Source organism: Rhinopithecus roxellana, chromosome 17 (assembly GCF_007565055.1).
Source record: "Rhinopithecus roxellana isolate Shanxi Qingling chromosome 17, ASM756505v1, whole genome shotgun sequence".
NCBI classification, from domain to species: domain Eukaryota; kingdom Metazoa; phylum Chordata; class Mammalia; order Primates; family Cercopithecidae; genus Rhinopithecus; species Rhinopithecus roxellana.
The window spans coordinates 107,100,341-107,116,357 of NC_044565.1; the positions used below are offsets into that span (position 1 = coordinate 107,100,341).

The 16,017-nt window shown below is 47.4% G+C and overlaps 1 protein-coding gene across 2 annotated transcripts in view; it reads right to left on the bottom strand.

Annotated features, from left to right (window-relative positions):
- The window catches only part of EDAR (ectodysplasin A receptor), a 92,606-nt gene extending 88,709 nt beyond the window's left edge, over window positions 1–3,897 (bottom strand). Inside the window, exons 1-2 of one of the 2 annotated variants that reach the window (XM_030921739.1) lie at window positions 3,630–3,897; window positions 1,927–2,140 (exon numbers count right to left, since the gene is read on the bottom strand). The gene's annotated coding sequence lies outside the window, so the exon portion shown is untranslated. The remainder of the gene's footprint in view (window positions 1–1,926; window positions 2,141–3,629) is intronic. The other variant, XM_030921738.1, reaches the window with a different exon arrangement.
- Window positions 3,898–16,017: the final 12,120 nt, after the last annotated feature.

Consider the following 16,017-nt stretch of genomic DNA (forward strand, 5'->3'; position numbering starts at 1 on the left):
TAACGTGACTGTGGCTGTTATTGCCCTCATTGCTGATTTCATCTGACTCACAAGTGAAGGCGCACCTTCCTCCTATGTTTGGAGCAGTAGGTCTGAATTACCGTGAAGTGAGTGAAGCTGGCATGAGCTCGCAGGGTGGTGCAGCGAGGGCTACCACCACAGGTGCATCTTCCTCTGTGGGGCTCCTTATGGCCCACCTGTTTTCCATAGTCCTCTGTTTTGTCGGAAATGGAAAACAAAGGCCTCCTGGTTGATTGCATGTGTACGTAGGTGTATAACGTGATGGGCATTTCCAGAGTGTGCCTGGGCAAGAGGATCTGGGCAAGGAGGCAGGGCCTCCAGCTTCACCCGCATGTGTCTGCTCCTTCCTGGGGTCCAAACAGTGTGTTTGCCACCCTTGGGCACGCAGCATTTGAGAAATAACAGGTGTCTCTGTCCCCAGAGAGGGTACCTTTGCTAACTAGGATTTGTTTGCTTATTGACTTAGGGGATGCTGATGTTCGAGCAGCCCCCTTGTCCCTAACTGTGTCATTGGAACAGTTGGTGACCTTTCTCTTAACAAGAAGGATGAAGAAGCCCGTTCATTCATTCATTCATTGGACATATTTTCATGGAATGCATGATGTGCTGGGGGTGTGCTATCACAGAAGACACTATAGGTTGCAGGATCCCTTAATACACGACCTAATGAATGGCTGACCCCTGCCAAGAACCAGGGCAAAGCTTTTTCCATAGCTTTGACTGTACAGGGTTAGTTATCCTTGGGTAATGCTTTGTGACACTCTAAGGACAATGATGAAAAATTAAATATGGTCAAGCTCATTTGTCTCAGGGGTCAATGGGCTGTTGGGATGCCTGAGCCCCAAATGCCATTTTAAATTATTTTTTAGTTACTAGACTACCTTCGACTGAACCACCTACAATGGCCTATATTTGACAGTTTTTTCACTATATAAAAACTGCAAACACTCTAACTTTTATCAGGAGGGTTCACAAAGAACAAAACTGAGATTGTTTCCTCTTGATCCCTCGCCGCTGAGGACAGGATATGAGTGTGTCTGGGGCTGACACAACCCTGGGAAACTAAGATACAGGAAGTTGGGTGTGGCTCACTCCACTCTTATTTTTATAATCCCTGGTGGTTGTCATTGCACCATCTCCTTGTGGGGGAAAATGTGGCAGTGTTGGTGGCAGAGGACACAAATTCTAGTCTCAGCCCCTCCAATTACCAGTGACAGGCTCCGCACAAGGCCTGGGCATTCTGAGTGCTAATCTAGACCAGTTTTTGGTGTTCCCATAATCATTACGAGCTGTGTGACTTTGGGCAAGTCAGTGAACCTCTCTGAGCCTCAATTTCCTTATTGGGAAAATAGAGAAGACATTCATGAAAACGCTTTGTAAAGTGCTAGAGAAATGTTCAGCAGAGGTTAAATGACCAGGCATCAGCTTATGTTTCCTTGCTTTATTTTTTAGGAAATTCCTTCCTGTAATATATGAATCCAGTAAGGACAGAATCATAGGCATTGAGATGGAGGCGGCATGCTCACAGGCAGGGTTGGCTGGGGCTTTTGTCTCCTAATTGATCTAATGTGCTAAGTGGGCTTAATGTAAGTTAATTAATGATACTATTGGTGGGTGGAATACCTAGGCAGAGCCACAAACAGCATCAAAGGAATGAGCAGGCAGGTGTCATCCAGGATAATTGAGGCATGCAGGCAGCCACTAGGCAGGCTAGGAGGAGGGTGAGGGGAAACTGAGCCCAGCTGAGGGGTTGAGCCACTTGAGCAGCAAGACTGTCTGCCAAACGCCATCCTGTTTACGGCTCCTGTATTTGAATTTCAGATTTGCTTGAGTCTTTGAAGCTGGGTTCCTGGGCGTTTCCTTGAGAATAAATTCTATTCTTTGGAAACCACAAAACGCACTCACCTGGACCCAGAAAGGAGCGTCAAGTAACCCAGCTTCCGTCTGTGGGCCTGTGAGACCTGAGGAACTTTGACGAAGAGGCTCCCTGTTTAACAGAGGCAAGTCGGTTTTGTGCTCCGTGAGATGGGGTAAGACCAGGTCTGTCTGCACTCCCGAGCAATGCTGGGCTGCCGCCCAATGGCAGGCACTGGGCTAGGCATTGAGGGTACCATGATGCCTGAGAAACAAAGATGAGCCCCTGACACTTCTGAACTTCACAAATGTGTATCCCCAACAAAACAAAAGTCCAGCTCACAAAAGCAAGAAACCAGGTAGTGGCCAGGGAGTGAAAATCAAGCATTTCAGGGAAATTGTATTTACTTTTTCCTCTCGAAGACCGGTCCTTCCAAGATTATCCTCCAACTGTGCTGTCACAAATTAATCCTCCCACAGCACAGCCTGGCCCACTTAGGGATGGGGAGGGGTACAGCAGAGACTCCGCCGATCACCACCAGGATTGCCAAACTTTCCCAGCCGTGAAGCGTGCACGTGGACAGTCATCGGAACAAACGCTTATTTCCCAGCCTTGACCAGAGTCACTCTCTTTTTGGTAGCTTCTGTCAAAATGTATCTTTAAAGGCTTTAAGTGGCTATGACATAGAAATCTCAGCGTATCAAGCCAGGAAAGACACATTCTCTATTTTAGATGCCTGGATCCCTTTTCTCCTTCAGTCTATTATGGCTCTTCACCTCTTTGTCACAGTTTCACTCTTGCTTAGGAAGTGTCTCAAAAATGCCACTTCAGAGCCACAGAGCAGTGGCCTGGGGACCGGGGAAGAGGATGGTGGTACTCCTGTCTCTCCGTAAGTCTCCTCATATGCGTGTGCCCCCGACTGTGTGGGACTCCCCACTGACTGGCATCTGCCCTGCTCGTAGATTTGAACTGTCCCTCTTGCTGCTGACCCAACACAACATGGGCAGGAAAACCCAGTGGGAACCGCACCTGCTGTCCTCCCCGCCCAGCCACCTTCTTCTCCCTGAGCTGATATCTCAAAGACTAGCTGCTACGGGAGGCTGGGAATCAGAGCCGGCTCCTGTCTAGGAGCCCAAACAGCCCCACGGTCTGTCAGAGTGTTGAGAGGAACCTCTTGGCTGGAAATGAAAACCTCAAACATCACAAATAGGTACCCACTCCCCTCTTTCTCTCCCTCTCCTCACCCCTCCACCACCAACACAGAGGCCAGGATACGGGGGGTCTCAGACATGACTGGATACCCCACTTGGAAGGTCTCTTAGGGCACAGCGGGTACGCAGAGTTGGAGGCAGGTACAGAGCCCAGCTAGAGTCCCAGCCGTGCCTGCCTTCCCCAGTGAGCCGGGCACAGGGGCAAACCTGAGAAACATGCTTTTCACGCTCCCTGGAAGAACCCGTTGCTTCAGTAGCCCAAATCTTAAAGCCTGTGACGCGCACGCAGAATTTGGCTCCCTAACCAAATGTGCAACCAACAGCAAAATGGGGTTTCTGCTGTTTTCCTGAAAACAAAGGAACAATCTCAGGTCTTATAACTGGTAGCGCAGACATACTGCAATCGGTAAAGCTTGTTCAAACGCAACCCAAAAATGACATGCATTTCAAAAATGCACCCAGGCTGTCTCCCAGCCCATGACACCTCCGTCTCAGCCACAGCTGGAGAGTTTAGAAAACCAGAGGAAGGGACCAAAGCTTACCCAGCTCCTGTTGTAGGTCAACTTCGGTCCCAGCAGAAGATGGGTCTATGAAGAAAGCCAGGTACATCCAGTTCTGGGTGACAGGCTTCACCGGTAGCCACCCTGGCAGCCCTCTCAGAAGCAGGTACTCTATGTCCTTAGGGGCCAGTAGGGCTGCCTGGGACCTGGCACACCTCTCTGCCACCAGCCCTGCTTCTTTTCCTTTCAATTTAAAGGGCTTCCCGGGAACTCGTCCTTTACTGCTCCCTGTCCTGTCTGCAAGTTTGGAAACGCAGTCCTTGCGGAGGGGCTTTCCCTCATTGCAAACTCACCTGCACCATCTAGAGGTCTCTCCCAGCACTGGAGAGACTGGAGTGGGCACGTTCAGCCCTGCTCCCGTAGGTCCCTGGCACACCTGGCTCTCTGGACGTCTGCCCCTTAAGAGATCTGTTGGAACGCATAAAAATCATTGCTTTTTTTTTTTTTTTTTTTTTTTTTTTTTGCAGGGGTGGGGGTCTTGCTTCTCTCAGAGCCTTTAGGCATGGGAGTGCTAAAAACCTAAACTAGCATTAAAATATCATTAATCAAAGCTTGTTCGTAGAAGGACCCCCCACTGAGATGGCTACAGGCATGGGTGCCATTGCACGGATTCAGCTTCCAACATGTCTGTTCACATTCTCACCCATCCCCCGCACATCCTTCAGGGATTGAGCCACCAGGACTGCTCTTCCTTTCCTCTCCCTGGACACCTCACACCACCAGTGTATACCCATGTAACTTCAGATAACCATACACACCCCCCGTAAACTAGGTAATTAGGAAGCCATTTGAAACACAAACATTTTGGAAGGACATACCTTTCAGTATTGGGCAATTGTTTCTCAAAAAGTAAATGATCGGGGGAAAAAAAACCAGCCTCAAAATAATGTAATCCTCTTGTCATTTTCTCCCTCATTCACACCTACACAGATAAATACAGGAACAGAGCAGCTCCTCCAGGCTAGATTTCTGTGTTCTCCTTTTCCATCTTGTCCCCTCGGTCTTGGAAACCTACAAGGTAACTCACATGTGAGAAAGTAAGAGCTTAAGAAAGAAACAGTCTGGGCACGGTGGCTCACACCTGCAATCCCAGCACTTTGGAAGGCCGAGGCGGGCGGATCACTTGAGTTCAGGAGTTCAGGACCAGCCTGGCCAACATGGTGAAACTCTGTCCCTACTAAAAATACAAAAATTAGCCAGTCGTGGTGGCATGTGTCTGTAAACTCAGTTACTCGGGAGGCTAAAGCCAGAGAATCGTTTGAACCCAGGAGATGGAAGTTGCAGTGAGCCAAGATTGTGCCACTGCACTCCAGCCTGGGCAATAGAGCGAGACTCTGTCTAAAAAAAAAGAAAAGAAAAGCAAAGAAAAGAAAAAAACAGAAATGTATGGGGCTGGGGCAAGGACTTTGACTGTAAAGGACTAATTCTGCCTCCGCAGAGATTAAGCTGAACCAGAGTTACTTGGCTGACTTGACCCTTGCGGATGATTAATCTAGACGACATAAGCTCCCAAATGAGAATTTTAACTTGAATTTTCAGGTTTGGCTGTCTACCCTGCCCACGCCGAGTTCATACTGAGGGTCTGGATAAATAAAGTCACTGAAATTATTAAATTAGGAACCTGGGAAAATGAATGGGAGGTATTCTGGGCTAATCTGTTCTATTCACGTAATGTTGACTTTCTGGTGTGCTCACCGTGTGTCTGAGGTTCGGGATTATTTTAGGTGTAACTAAAACTTCTTTTTTTTCTATTGGAAATTAAGTGGTGATTTAAAATTTACCAAAAAGAAATGATACTGACATTGCCCAAAGAGAGAGAAAAAAGACACGAGAAAAAATGAAGATGGCACAAAATATGGATTATGCTGTAATAGAAGCCAGGGGAGTTTTTTTCCTCTCTTTGAAAAAAAATCCAAACATCATGGGAGTAGGCAAGGTTATGGATGGTTATACTTGAAGTCTGCTTAGTCATAATATTCAAATGAAAATGAGTATATAATTAATTCAGTTGATTAAGAGAAAGAATGAAATGAGAAATCATTGCTTGTCTTCATCATGTAAGGCTCCAGAGCTTTGAAGACATGTGATTTTCTGTTTTATACATTTCCTAAGAGACTGAGGCAGAAATAGCAAAAGGTTATCAATAGCATTTTTCAAATAAGAACATGAATCAAGACTGCAGACCATGGTTGGGTGAAAGGGGTCTCCCGGGGCTGTGTTCTAAATTTAGAACAAATTTAGAAATGATGAATGTAATTTAGAACAAATGAATTGTAATTTAGAACACATGCTTGATACACATAACAGCCCAGCCAGACACCTGCCCCCTTCATGGGGCATGCTCAAATGAGTGGCCAGGAGTTTCGTGGAGGGGCACAACAGGCAGGCCGGCCCCAGCTCTCAGCTCCACTGCAACAAAACTTTGCAAGCGATTTTAGAGAGTCAGTGGACTCCCATGCCTGTAAAAAACACTCATGGGTTGGTAAGAATGATCTTACAGATCAGATAATTTCCAGTGAGTGAAATGGAGCCATATTCTGGTCATCGTGATTTTAAATTTGGGTCTTTTATTTTTTTGGTGAGATGGAGTCTTTCTCTGTCGCCCAGATTGGAGTGCAGTAGCGTGATCTTGGCCCACTGGAACCTCTGCCTCCCAGGTTTAAGCGATTCTCAGCCTCCTGAGGAGTTGGAATTACAGACATGTGCCACTGCGCCCATCTAATTTTTGTATTTTTAGTAGAGACGGAGTTTCACCATGTTGGCTAGGCTGCTCTCAAACTCCTGACTTCAAGTGATCCTCCTGCCTCAGTCTCCCAAAGTGCTGGGATTACAGGTGTGAGCCACCGCACCCGCCTTAAATCTGTGTCTTAATTACAAATCTCATGTTGTGTGAGCAGAACGAAAATCCTTGATACCCATGTACCCCATCAAAGTAGCATTCTCCTATGCCATCATGTTCACGTGTTTATTCATGCAGCAAATGCACGTTGCGTCTTCTATGTGCCGGCACTGTTCCAGTTGCTGAGTAGATCACAATGAGAATGACAGTCAAAATCTCTGGCCTCAAGAAGCTTATGCTCTGTTTGGGGAGGCACAGAGTAATCAAGTTATGAAATGGAGATGAAAAGTACTTTCTGGCCATGATAAGCAAGGATGCACAGGATGCCTGGATTATTTGTGTTTGTAGGTGGGGGGATTATCAGTCGGCTGGTGACAGTTTCCTGCTACTAATTACTGTCTCAAAAAGTGGCACGGGATCCAACACTCCAAAAGCAAGATGCTCCTGTCTGGCAGCTGGACATATAATTGGCTTTACCTAACAACTCACCACAGCAAGTCAACTTCTGGTTACCTACAGGTGAAGTTTATCTCAGAAAACCTTCTAGGAAATGACATTGCTCAAATCCTAAAACAGCGTGTGCATATTTGGTGAAATGTTTTTAAGCTCATGGTGACACCCACTAAGTTATTCAGAATAAAATGATCACAGTTCTGTCTATAGTGTAGAATTTGCAGCTTCACATTTGTCCCAGAACTGGAATTGTTTTCTGGAAGAATGTTATCCCTGCTTCATGGGACAGTGGCTCCCAGGACTGACCTGGCCTGGCTTCTCTGCTTTCCTAAGATGCATTTGTCCCCAGCTCTGTCAGTGGTGACCTCATAGGGCTCTGCCCTCCTCAGCACCGGCCAGCTAGTTTTTAAAGTATCATCTCAGAGCCCCTGCTGCTCATGTGGTCACAGCTCTGTAGGCAGAAAAAACAGGAATATAAATATTTGTGATTTAAAGTCTCTCTTAGGAACCGCACCTTCCTTGGCTTGCAAATGTGCCTAAAATAGGAGAATGGAATTGGGTGACATGGAGGACATCAGCAAGCCGATGGGGTGTAAGGGGTGTGAGAGGTGGCGCTTTGGTTGTTGAGAAGGAAAGCTGCCTCACACAGAGACTCGTGAAGGAAGGAGGCAGTCCTGCGGAGTTGGGCAGAAGGTGTTTTAGATGGATCAAAGATTTTGTGCAAAGGTTCTGTGGGGCCAACAGCCAGGTGTGCTGAGGAAACTGAGAGGAAACTGTGACCACAAAGCAGGGAGCTGGCCTGGGAGGCAGCTGAGCCCAGCCCAGGAAGGGCAGTGGAGACCACATTCCATGTGGGGGCTGGACAAAAGGGTATGGATTCTATTCCAAGTATATCATGATTTGAAGATAATGGAAACTTGTTTCAGAAGTAGAATGGGCCACTATCCTTAGCAAAATGAGGAAGGGGAGAGACCAAGTCTAGGGGAGTATTTGCACAGGGAGGGCCTTTAGGGTGTCATCTAGACACAGCAAGATGAAATGCTAAGTGAACCATTGTCAAGCTTGGGTGATCTGTCCTCCCCCAGCATGAATTCAGATGGGACGGCTCCAGGTCAAAGGCAGGCAAAAGAGCTGGACTTTGTGCTGATTGTACCCTACTGGAGAATGAGATTCTGCATTTAGTTATTTAACTAAACTTCGAACACTGACCCCCTGCTGCTGATTAAACAAAACCCTGACTTTCCTTTGGCTACCCGCCTTAGTTTGGGCTGCTATAACAAAAATCCCGTAGGCTGGGAGGCCTCAACAACAGATACTTGTTTCTCCCAGTTCTGGAGGCTGGGAAGTCCGAGATCAAGGTGTCCAGCAGACCCAGTGTCTAGTCATCTCTCACAGCAGAAGGGGTGAGGCAGCTGTCTGGGGTGTCATTTACAAGGGCACTAATCCCATTCATGAGGCTCCATCTCTAGCCTCCATGACCTAATCACCTCCCAAAGACCCCACCTCCAAATACCATCACCTGGGAGCTTAGGATTTCAATATATGAATTTTAAGGGGGACACAGACACCCAGACCACAGCACTTCCCCTTTGCCCAGGATTCCCCCCATGGACACCTTATTAAAAATGCAAGCTGGATTTGGAACACAGCTGTCAATAATGACTCTGGTCACATAAAGGAAGGACCATAATTAACCGCCTCCATGGATGAGGGAAAGCTCCAGGCCAGGAGCTGTGTGCAGGGTAAGGGTGTACCCTCCCCCATGGCCTGAGCTCTCTCTGCTCCCCAGCCAGGGTTTGAGACGGCCCCCACCACCTCCATTATGTAAGCAGTGAAATCATAATTGAAATTGATCCTTGCTGAGAATGGCTTTATGAGCTTGAATAGTGCAAAGGTTCAAATACTAAATCTTTTTTATGACCTGTAATATTGTCATTTAGCTCAACAGTACACATCACTATGTTTTTCTAATAAAGGAAACCACAAGAGTATTATAAAACCTATTTGCACGATACCAGAAAAATTAAGAGGGGAGAAAACTGAGTTTAGAAATATGAAATATTGATGTCTTCATTTGAAAATCAACAAATTCATCCTTCCAACAGGCAAGTACATATTTCTATCATAAATCATGGCTCTGGGGGAAGGAGATTATGGGGTCACGGGATTATCATGCTATTAACCAGTGGATATCTAAAAGAATGGAAGTATGTGTCCATAGTATAAACATAAAAAATTATCCGTGCATTGGGTTATATTTAATAACATTTATTAATCAATGGATCTTTTTCTAGAGACAGGGTCTCGCTCCATCACCTGGGCTGGAGTGCAGTGGTGAGATTGCAGCTCACTGCAGCCTCAAACTCCTATGCTCAAGTGATCCTCCCACCTTGGCTTCCCAAGTTGCTGGGATTACAGGTATGCCTGGCCAAATTAATGGATTTTAAAATCACACCTATTAGAACATTTTGTGGGCAATCTCTAAGGCAGAGGAATGATCGATTTAGAAGGGCTAATGTGTTTTGGGGGGTGGGCATGTTAATTCTCACTTACTCTTCATCTACTATGGATATGAACTCATTGTCCAAAGATCCCCAAAGCTGTGGTCAACAAAAGAAAGCCAAAATGGGAACCACCAGGCATTTTAACAGGAATTCACCCTGGCTGGCAGAGCTGCTGCCTGTCACCTGTTCCCAGCATCCCTTCTCCAGCAGGAATCTCCCAGCTGTGCTCAGGGCAATGTGCCTGGCTAAATGGCTGCATTTCTTAGTGTAGTTAGATGTAGCCACATGCTTCAGAACTGTCCAATGAGCCACGACAGGTGTCAAGAGACTTCCAAAAAGGTTGCCAATTCATCTGTGAGGAAGCTATTCTGTCCCTTTCCATGCGTCCCCTTTGGTGCCGCCTGGAGTGTGAATGTGACAGCTGGGTAGACATCAGAGTAGGACGGAAGGAGCTCCAACGCCTTGTGGAGCTGCCCCACCAGGCCCAAATTACCTGCCTCATTCATGGGAAAGAATAAACTCTGATGTCTTTCAGCCACTGTAGCCAGGCCTTATTAATAAAGACTAATTAACTTGCAGTTTCTTGTTATGAAAAATGGGATATGCAATTTATTTTTTTCTAGATAGGCAAGGTTTAAGAAAGTCTGCTTTCTGGCAATCTTAGCTTTCATATTGGTTCTACTGGGGTATCATTCACAGTATAAAATGATTCCCCAAGGAACTGAAGTGTTGATTAACTGGAAAGATTCTGATTTGGGAAGAGGGAGTGAAAAGTGAGAGCTCCCTGCTACCTAACAGTGGGGATAGGTGCCAGGCTCCTGGTGTTGACCAGGTTTGAACCCTAGGAAGGTCTGAGTCTGGGTCTTGTTTCCACCGTAAGCCACACAGTTTAGGGATCTTTACATCCCAGGTGCAGGGATGTAGGTTTCAGTCCAGCACAGTTTCTCACAATCCCAAACTGGACTGGACACTAGGGAGCTCTCCTCTACTCATGCTTTCAAGGGGGCTGGTAATTTCCAACCACACTCCTTGGGAGCAGCTCAAAGTATATAAGAAAGGCTCCAGATAGGTGAGCGGGCACCAGGACACTGGCCTCGTTAAGTAGGTCCATTAACTCTATGTACCAGGGGCTTCAACAATGAAATACATACCCCAGACGGGATCAAGGGGATTCACTGACTGGAAGAGAGAATGTTGAAACTTCTACTTCCATTCCCCCTGCCCATGAGCATGGAGCCCAAGCCTGCTGTGCTGTTGCCCTGTGCCTCTGACTCAGTGATCTTACCAGCGACATCCATCACGCGGGCCAACAGTGTGGCAGTAACACAGGAACCCTGAAGTCTCAGTGGCGTAATACAATCATAGCTCCTTTCTTGCTCATGTCACGTCTGATGCGGGCTAAGTGGCTTTTCCTCATGGTTCTCCTGCCAGCAGTGACTCAGAAACCCAAACTCCTTCCAGCCTGTGGCCCCACCATCTGCCTATTCTCAGGGCACATAGGAGCAAAGGCTTGGTTGACACATGAGATGTTCAGGACCAGGCCCAGCAGTGGCATATCACCTCATCTGGCTAGCATCTACTCACAAGTCTCCAGGTTGACTGCTATAAGGGTGGGGAGTGCAGTGTTTTTGTGTGTCCAGGAGCAGAAAATGGGATTCAAGAGTGTAACTAGTCTCTGTTGCCAGAAACTTTTCGAAACTCCTCATTCTGTTTAAACAAAACCTCTAGCCAGCGGGTCTGAAGCACAGGATGCCCTACTATGAGCATAAAAGGTGATGGTCACTAAGGGTTTAGAAATATCCAGAGATCACGCTGCATTTCCAATCTTTGGTGTATCTAACAGATAGAAAAAGGCAGGATGGCTGGCTGGATATCTGGTCCCGGAGCCTGAAGATCTGGTGTTAAGACACTGCTCTGTGGCCGGGCACAGTGGCTCACGCCTGTAATCCCAGCACTCTGGGAGGCCGAGGCGAGTGGATCACGAGATCAGGAGTTCAAGACCAGCCCGGACAAGATGGTGAAACCCCGTCTCCACTAAAAATACAAAAAATTAGATGGGCACGGTGGCAGGCGCCTGTAATCCCAGCTGCTCGGGAGACTGAGGCAGGAGAATCACCTGAACTCGGAGGGCGGAGGTTGCAGTGGGCCGAGATCGTGCCACTGCACTCCAGCCTGGGCAGCAGAGCACGACTCCATCTCAAAACAACAACAACAACAACAACAACAACAACAACAACAACAACAACGACACTGCTCTGAACTTCCTGGCATGAGCAAGTTAGCTAAGTCCTCAGCCTCGGCAAGTCTCAGTGTGCATCTCTGAATAATGGTGATTGTCTTTTATGGGGTCATGCTGAATTGCACAGCTAGATGGTTGTATCTACTCTTCAGTCTGCCAGAACTGTTGTTCTCCCTGCACTCTGGGATTGTTCTTGCCTAGGTCACCAGGGATCTCCTAATTGCTAAAGCCAGTAGATACCTTTCAGTCTTTATTCTCTTGGAGCTTTTAACTGCCATGTAACGAGACCATGATCTCTTCTTCTTCTGTGAAACCTGATTCCTGGTTTATTCTTAGTCTCCTGTGGGCAATTCATCTCGACCTGCCCCTCAGATAATGCAGTTTCCAGGGTCCCACCACAAGGGTCTCCATATTCTCCCAGACTCATTGTTTCAGCAGCCTGGCGACTCCTGCACTCAATTTTGAGCCCAGGCTTTGTCTTTTGAGCTTTGATTCTTGTATTCAACGGAGTGGAAAACATCTTGTTGGGAAGTCTCAGAGATGCTGGAAATGCAACACCCTCAACACATCCAATCCTCCTCGTTTCCTGGCTCAGCCAGGGCCACCACTAATCCTCCTAAGGAGAGATCACAGAATCATTTTCAGCATCTTCTCTCTGTTTATCCTGCTTCTGACTTTCTCTTCCTCAACCCAGGCTCCACAGTGATTTATCTGAAATGCAAACTCCGAGCCCCAGCCACTGACCTTAATAATGAAGGCACCTACTCATTGGCCCCTGCCCAGTGTTCCTGGAATGCAGACCACAGAGAAATCCAAAGATCTGGATTTTTTTTTTTTAAGGTAACATCTTCCCATTTTTAAAACACTGGCAACTTATCTGACTGTGTGGCCCAAATAAACACAAAAAATGGCTCCGGCCTGGCTCAGGCCCCCAGGTGGCCAGTTGGTGTCCTCTAGCCTGAAGCTGGGCCTGTGCCTGCACCACCAGAGCCTGGTTCCCTGCTAGCTTCACTGTCCCCAAGCTTGCTTTGATCTTCCGACTCTAATGGCAGCAAAAGGTTTATGATCTCAAGCCATTCTGTTTTTCCAAGATGCGATTTTGCAAATAAATGTATCCATTTTAGTGCTTATTGTCAAGCTGACTATAGAGTTTAAAATTCTTATTATTGTAAATATGTGAAATATGTGGTTGATTGGAGGTGCCCTGGTGCCGACAAGCTGCATTCTCCTGGCTTGGCTTCTAACTTGCTGAACCTCCGGAAGCCTTGGGTTCCTCATCTGAAAAGCGGGGAAAATAACAGTACCTACTTCATAGGATTGATGTGAGCATTAAATGAGGTAACATAAACATGGGGCGTAGGCTGGAGCTTTGCGTAAGTGTTAAGTAATGTTAGCTCCCATTCCTATAATTAGCAATTACGCTCTCTCTTTCAAATTACCCATTTCATTCCTTAACATTACCTTTGGCTATAAGTGAAGTGACTTGTGGATTCAGCAGCTACACAGCAGCTCAGAACTAAATGATCTGCTCCATTTTAGGTGAATTACCCAGATGACTTTCCCACACATCTAATTGAGCAAGGTGACCCCGGTCTTGATCAGAGATTAAGTACTTGCTTTATTGTGAGAGCAGGCTGCTAAATGGGGCTTTTAAATCTTTCAGCACAAGAGCTTGCCACAGTCTTGGATATGGCGATGCCACATGGAGATTCTTGGTAGGCTGAGGACGAAAAGCACGGGCTGTGTTATGTACACTTTTCGGTTTCCACATTTCAAAAATATGTGTGAAATCCCTGAAATTAAGGATTTTAGGTTTCCTGGAAGGCAAAGATTAGTTTTTTAAAAAATCATAAAATTCCCCTTTTTATTATTACAAAAACATGGTTGGGGGAGACATGGGGAGAAATGAAGTAAGACTGGATTTCTGACTTTTCATCAGTGGCAGAGGTCAAGGGCTTAAACCCAGGGCTGTAAGAGGTGACTCCACAGCCCTGGGGTCCATCATAGCAATGATTAGTCCCATCTTAAATGCCTTTGCCCAGGCTGCTTCCTGCCTGGTAAATAATGACCTGCTCTCAAAGGCCATCTTTAGGTTTTACACAAATCTGTGCTTCCTTTATCAAAACTGGGTCTGAGAACAGCTACAGTGCAGAAATGCAGCAACGTATCTTCAGGGCAAGCACCTGAATCCAGAGTGTGCATCCTGGGGAAAAGTTCGACCTATTAGGAATTAGAGTCAGGGCCATAACAGTGTTCCAGATGAGGAGGCAAACAATACATTTGGGTGTAGATGGCTCAAGAGCCACAGGAGAAATGCAGATAAAGTCCTAGGCTGGGCACAGTGGCTCATGTCTGTAATCCCAGCACTTTAGGAGGCCGAGGTGGGAGGATCACTTGAGCCCAGGAGTTTGAGCTCAGCCTGGGCAACATAGCAAGACCCCCTCTCTACAAAAAATTTAAAAATTAGCCAGGCATCATGGTGTGCTCCTGTAGTCCCAGTTATCAGGAGGTTGAGGTGGGAGGACTGCTTGAACCTGGGAGACAGAGGCTGCAGGCTGCAGTGAGCTATGGTCATGCCACTGCGCTGCAGCCTGGGTGACAGAGCAAGACTGTCTCAAAAACAAACAAACAAAAACCCAAAATAAACAAAACATAAATAAAAAGTAAAGCCTTAAAGCATGCAACAGGTCAAGTTTCTTCCAGTTGGAAACTGGGGACGGCTTCTTGCGAAAGGGGCACAGGAGTTAGGCCTTGGAGAGATAATAACAACATATAATAAAAAATAATAATGTCCAGCATTGCTCAGCATTTCCCATGAGCCAGGCACTAAGCACTTTATGTGACTGATCTCATATAACCCTTACTGCAACCCTATGAGATAGTCTTATCTATCACTCCTTTGAAAAAACAGAGGCACACAGGATGAAGAGTATGTCCCAGGTCACGTGCCTAGTCAGGAGCAGAGCCAGGACTCAAAGCTGACAACCAGACTGCTGGGTTGGAGTGCTGAATTCCTTCAGTGCACTGCCCTGAGGCCCAAGTGAGGGACTGTGTTCCATGTGCTGTGAGCCTCTGAGTTTAGCATCCTTCCAGGGGGAAGTAAAGAGCAGATCAGAGAACCCTCACCCCATTGTAGGTTTCCCGTTTGGTTCTGACAGCTTTCTCCTTATCAGCAAGGGTGCTCAGAGTTTCACTGCTACATGAGTGGCTCGTGTAAGAAAATCCTAAAGGAATCGACTGTGCCGCGGGCATAAAAGTAAAGGCACTCACAGCAAGCCCAGGAACCATCCACTCCCGAGGCTGAGCTCCAGGCCACACAGTCTTTGGCACCATGGGCCAATCACACAAAGAATCAGGACCCTTGGCTGAGAAGGCTTCTCCCAGTCAGCTGTGTGGCCAACGCTGAGGCCAAGGAAATGGCTTGTCCAGGACACGTGGGGTCACAGTAGGGGCAGGGCAGCTTCCACACAAGAACAGGCAAGTCCGGGCCTGGCTCTCAGATGGGTGACAGGCAGTAACTGCAGGAACTGGGCCAGTTCCATGGCTGGCTGATGGCAAAGGGATGGGCAAGAGAGAGGAGCTGGACAATGAGGGAGAGGGGGACCCTTCCACTGTGCCTGTAAAAGTGGGCATAGCAAAGAGCTCAGCAGCTACTGACTGCCACGTTGTGGCCCTGCTGCATGAAGATCCCTCATGTCCCCTGGCCTCCCTTTTGGAAAGGGGACACACAGAATTGGCCCTAAATTCTCCATGCTACTGTCTCTAGGAGGGCTTATTTTTATAATTTGTCACTGAAGCTTTTTTTGTTTGTTTTGTTTTGAGATGGAGTCTCGCTCTGTCTCCCAGGCTGGAGTGCACTGGCGCCATCTCAGCTCACTGCAAGCTCCGCCTCCTGGGTTCATGCCATTCTCCTGCCTCAGCCTCCCGAGTAGCTGGGACTACAGGCACCTGCCATCACACTCGGCTAATTTTGTTTTGTATTTTTAGTAGAGGGAGGTTTCACTGTGTTAGCCAGGATGGTCTCAACCTCCTGAACTCGTGATCTGCCCCGCCTCGGCCTCCCAAACTGCTGGGATTACAGGCGTGAGCCACGGTGCCTGACCCATTGAAGCCTTTAATGGAACCCAAAAAGCTATTTTCCACCCAAGAACAGGGAGGTGGTGGCTGCCATTTGCTGTCCCTTGGGTCCCACGGCTGCACTATACCCTTACTGGCCCCCGACTCTTTCTGCTCCGGCCTCCAGGTGATGCTTCCAAGAGGCTGACCCATGCAGGAGACCCCCAGAGGAGGATCCAGCTTTCTGACCCTGGCCCTGTGCTTGCTCCTGGAATGGTG